The sequence below is a fragment of the Arachis stenosperma genome, chromosome 1 (genome assembly GCF_014773155.1).
Source record: "Arachis stenosperma cultivar V10309 chromosome 1, arast.V10309.gnm1.PFL2, whole genome shotgun sequence".
Classification (NCBI taxonomy): Eukaryota; Viridiplantae; Streptophyta; class Magnoliopsida; order Fabales; family Fabaceae; genus Arachis; species Arachis stenosperma.
This window is the reverse complement of record NC_080377.1, coordinates 129,485,476-129,491,487: the sequence shown is the minus strand read 5'-3', so window position 1 is coordinate 129,491,487 and position 6,012 is coordinate 129,485,476.

Here is a 6,012-nt window from a genome sequence, read left to right as displayed (position 1 = left end):
TCTCCATACCAGCTTGTGTATGGAAAAGCGTGTCACTTGCCAGTGGAACTGGAACACAAGGCCTACTGGGCAACCAGATTCCTGAACCTTGATGCCAAGTTAGCTGGAGAAAGACGATTGCTCCAGCTAAATGAGCTAGAGGAATTTAGACTCAACGCTTTCGAGAATGCAAAAATTTACAAAGAGAAAGCAAAAAGATGGCATGATAAGAAATTGTCATCCAGAGTCTTTGAGCCAGGACAGAAAGTTCTGTTATTTAATTCAAGGCTCAAATTATTCCCTGGGAAATTAAAATCCCGGTGGAGAGGTCCATATGTAATTACAAGCGTATCACCATATGGATACATAGAACTTCAGGATAGTGACTCTAACAAAAAGTTCATTGTTAATGGACAAAGAGTTAAACACTATCTTGAAGGTAATTTCGAGCAAGAATGCTCAAGACTGAGACTTAATTAAAACTCAGTAATAGTCCAGCTAATGACATTAAAGAAGCGCTTGCTGGGAGGCAACCCAGCCAATCACAAAATTTAATTTTATTCGTATTCATTAATTATTTTCTTTCAGGTATATGTTAAAGTCTCTTCAAGGTAAAACAGCAATTGGTTGAAGTCACAGAGTTACAGGGAAATTTGGAAGCTCACTGGCGTGACAAAGCCAGTAAGAAATACTTTGGGCGTTAAACGCCCAAAAGAAGCTCCCACTGGGCGTTTAACGCCAGTAAGGGTAGCCATCTGGGCGTTAAACGCCAGAAAGGAGCATCTTCTGGGCGTTAAACGCCAGAAAGATGCACCTTCTGGGCGTTTAACGCCAGTCTGCTAGCATCCTGGGCGTTCAGAAAAAACGCCCAGTGACGAAGGACTTCCTGGCGTTCAACACCAGAAAGAAGCACCAAATGGGCGTTGAACGCCCAGGAGAAGCAACAATTGGGCGTTAAACGCCCAAACCATGCACCATGTGGGCGTTTAACGCCAGGATGGTGGGAGGAGGTACAATTTCGTTTTTAATCCAAATTTTTTATGTTTCAAACCATGATTTCTTGCATAAACATATTTTAAATCATCACCCCTCAATCCAAATTAGTGTTCTAAAAATCCAAATTTTTAAAATCTCTTTTTCAAAAATATCAAATGTATCTTAATTTATAAAACCAAATGGCTTTCAAATCCAATCCAACATCCTTTCAAATTTGTTTTCAAAACTTAATTATTTTTAAAATCTTTTTCAAAAGTAGACTTCAAATTTAATCTTTTAAATTGTTATTCATATCTTTCTCTTTTAAAAATTATATCTTTTTCTGATCATATCTTTTAAAATCATATCTTCTATCTTATCTCTTTCTTATTTTTCGAAAATTTCCCACCCCCTCCCTATATCTTGTGTTCGGCGCCTTCCTCATCATCACCATCCCACAATTGCTCTCCTCCTATCCCTCTTCTTTCTTCTCTTTTGCTTGAGGACAAGCAAAGCTCTAAGTTTGGTGTGTTTTACCCGTGATCACAAAAACTATTGTGTCTCTTGATCATGGCTCCTAAAGGGAAACAACCCAACCCAAGAGGCAAGAAAGAAAGCACTCCAAAGCCACTTTGGAATCAAGGGAAGTTCTTAACTAAAGAACATTCAGACCATTACTACAAGATAATGAGTCACAGATCAGTGATCCCGGAAGTCAGATTTGATCTGAAAGAAGATGAATATCCGGAGATCCAAGAGCAAATTTGAAACAGGAATTGGGAAATTCTGACCAATCCTGAAATGAAAGTGGGAAGGAACATGGTTCAGGAATTCTATGCTAATCTATGGCAGGCAGAAAGGCAAAGAATCATTGGAGCTGCTCTCTTTGACCATAAGACCGTAGTCAGAGGAAAGATCATTCATACCAATGCTGATAAAATCAGGGAGATATTCAAGATTCCTCAACTGGAAGATCTAAAACCAGTGGCCAGAGGCTGGCTGGATTTCATTGGGCGTTCCATATTGCCCACCAGCAACCGTTCTGAAGTAACCATCAAAAGAGCTGTCATGATTCACTGCATCATGTTGGGAAAAGAGGTAGAAGTCCATCAGCTGATCTCATGTGAGCTATACAAAGTAGCAAACAGGAACTCTAAGGACGCCAGATTGGCCTATCCCAGCTTAATCTCTATGCTCTGCAAAGATGCTGGAGTAAAAATGGGAATAACTGAATATATCCTAATTGAAAAGCCCATTACTGGAATATCAATGGTCAGACAACAGCAACAAAGATGATTCAACCAAGAGGAGAGCACAAGAGGCCCTCCCAGAACTGCCCCAATTCGAATATTGGGAACATCTTGAGGCTTCTATTTCCAGATTGCAAGATGCTATGGATCAAATAAAGGAAGAACAGAATAATCAAGGTAGCATGATTTGCAAACTGCTCAAGGAACAGGAGGAGCAAGGGCGTGATCTAAGGGAGCTAAAGCGCAAAAAATTAATCCTTGAAAAGTGCTCCACAGATTAGAAGAACATCTACTCCTCAAAACAACAGGTTGCTGAGTTCCAATTTTCCTGCTTTAACTTAGTGATAGCGTTTTTTTTAATTTCACCTTAGGAGATATTTAGTAGTAATTAGTATGTCTATTTTGATTTTATTTCCAATTAAGCTATAATTTATTTTTCTCATCATTATCAGGCATGAATAAAGTAGTAGAATTTTTTTTAGAATAAAGAAGTAATCTATATTTATGAGTTCTTAGTAATAAAGACTATAATTAACTATATGTGGTGGCAATACTTTTTGTTCTCTGAATGAATGCTTGAACAGTGCATAAATTGTACTCTGAATTTGATGAATATTGGCTCCTGAAAGGATGAGGAACACGAAAAATATTATTGATGATCTGAAAAATCATGAAATTGATTCTTGAAGCAAGAAAAAGCAGTTCAAAAAAAAAAAAAAGCCATTAGCACTAGCCAAGAGTAAAAAAGGGATACAAGGCTTTGAGCATCAATGGATAGGAGGGCCCAAGGAAATAAAATCCAGGCCTAAGCGGCTAAACCAAGCTGTCCCTAACCATATGCTTGTGGCATGCAGGTCCAAGTTACAAGCTTGAGACTGAGTGGTTAAAGTCGTGATCCAAAGCAAAAGAGTGTGCTTAAGAGCTCTGGACACCACTAACTGGGGACTTTAGCAAAGCTAAGTCACAATCTGAAAAGGTTCACCCAGTTATGTGTCTGTGGCATTTATGTATCCGGTGGTAATACTGGAAAACAAAGTGCTTAGGGCCACAGCCAAGACTCATGAAACAACTGTGTTCAAGAATCAACATACTACACTAAGAGAGTCAATAATACTATTTGAATTCTGAGTTTCTAAGGATGCCAATCATTCTGAAAATTTAAAGATACAGGGAGATGCCAAAACTGTTCAGAGGCAAAAAGCTACAAGCCCCGCTCATCTAATAAGAATCTGAGCTTCAATTAAAACTCGAGAATATTATTACTTCTTTATTTCTGTTAAAACCTATTTTATTTATCTAGTTGCTTGAGGACAAGCAACAGTTTAAGTTTGGTGTTGTGATGAGCGGATATTTTATACGCTTTTTGGGGGTAATTTCATGTAGATTTTAGCATGTTTCAGTTAGTTTTTAGTAGAATAATATTAGTTTTTAAGCAAAAATCATATTTCTGGACTTTACTATGAGTTTGTGTGTTTTTCTGTGATTTCAGGTATTTTCTGGCTGAAATTGAGGGAGCTGAGCAAAAATCTGACTTAGGCTGAAAAAGGACTGCTGATGCTGTTGGATCCTGACCTCCCTGCACTCGAAATGGATTTTCTGGAGCTACAGGAGTCCAATTGGCGCGCTCTCAACGGCGTTGGAAAGTAGACATCCAGGGCTTTCCAGCAATATATAATAGTCCATACTTTGCGCAAGGATAGACGACGTAACTTGGCGTTAAACGCCAAGTTCATGCTGCTGTCTGGAGTTAAACGCCAGAAAAACGTCATAATCCGGAGTTGAACGCCCAAACACGTTATAACCTGGAGTTTGACGCCAGGAAAGGCCTCCACACGTGGAAAGCATTAGTCTCAGCCCCAGCACACACCAAGTGGGCCCCAGAAGTGGATTTCTGCACCAATTATCTTAGTTTATTCATTTTCTGTAAACCTAGGTTACTAGTTTACTATTTAAACAACTTTTACAGACATTTCTTGTACCTCATGACATTTTCAGATCTGAATTACATACTTTGTGACGGCATGAGTCTCTAAACTCCATTGTTGGGGGTGAGGAGCTCTGCAGCGTCTCGATGATTTAATACAATTCCTTTGTTTTCCATTCAAACACGCCTGTTCTTATCTAAGATGTTTATTCGCACTTAATTGTGAAGAAGGTGATGATCCGTGACACTCATCACCTTCCTCAATCCATGAACGTGTGCCTAACAACCACCTCCGTTCTACATCAGACTGAATGAATATCTCTTAGATTCCCCAACAGAATCTTCGTGGTATAGGCCGGATTGATGGCGGCATTCATGAGAATCCGGAAAGTCTAAACCTTGTCTGTGGTATTCCGAGTAGGATTCTGGGATTGAATGACTGTGACGTGCTTCAAACTCCTGAGGGCTGGGCGTTAGTGACAGACGCAAAAGAATCAATGGATTCTATTCCAACCTGATTGAGAACCGACAGATGATTAACCGTGCTGTGACAAAGCATAGGAACGTTTTCACTGAGAGGATGGGAAGTAGCCACTGACAACGGTGACACCCTACATAGAGCTTGCCATGGAAGGAATCTGCGTGTGAAAAGAGGATTTCAAGGAAGAGTTGAAGTCAAAGGACAAAGCATCTCCAAAACTCCAACATATTCTCCATTACTGCACAACAAGTAACATATTCCCCAGTCCTTTATAAACAAGTAACTCTATTGTTCAAGTAATCCAAACAATTTTGTTGACATCCTGACTAAGACAAATAGAATAAATATTGATTGCTTCAAGCCAATAATCTCCGTGGGATCGACCCTTACTCACGTAAGGTATTACTTGGACGACCCAGTGCACTTGCTGGTTAGTTGTGCGAATCACAAATTCGTGCACCAGCCTGCATTTCAATCTGCAAACTATAATATAACATCAGCTTAGCTTGGCTTGTTGGACGACATTCCACTGTTTGATCGATCTTCTTAACTTGACAATTCTGTCTAAAATATTACCGTAAGAGAGTAAGACCACATCTTTTTCTTGGGGACCTTTAAGGCAAAGATGATGACCATGTTATTGTTTCATCTTTCATCAAATTGCTTCTGTCGGCAAACGCTTCACCTGTAATACAGAAGTACCTCGACCCATAGTTAGAAGTCAATAGGGAATAATAATCAATAAAAAATAAATCAACAATAAAAGAGGTTTAACACCAAGTCCCATAACTGCATAATTATAACAGATTTTGAAAATACAATAAAAAATTAGAACCCTAAACACAGAATTTGAATCACAGAATCATCAAAATAGAAATAAAAATTCAGAATCATAAACACAAGATGAAACCCAAAATTATTAGAATTAAAAAAATCCTACTAAAGAAGACGGAGATGTTGGATAGTGAGACACGGTGGGTCGGCGACTGCTACGGAGGGGATGAGACTAGACTGAGAAGGACGACGACACTCCTGGACTGGACTGAGACGTATGGCAGAGTAGTGGAGGACGATTACGACGCTGTAATCAGCAACCTGGGTCTGGGCTCGCTCTCTAACTGAGGGTTAGTGTTCGACGACAAGAAGGAAGCGCGACGAGGAAGGGAGGCAGAGAAAGGACCGCGCCGAGAAGAGGGAGTGCGATACGGAAGGGCCGCCTTGACGGTGCTGTCCGGTGAGTCAGATGCAGAGAGGAGGGTGGGAGGAGGAGTTCTGGCGCTGTGGAGTGGTCGAGTGGAGAGAGGGCGGCTAGCTAGGTTATCTGCTTGAGGGAGGGGGCTTTATATATTAGAGTTTTTAAGTGAACCGGTTCGGTTTGGTTCGGTTAGAGTTTTCACTGAACG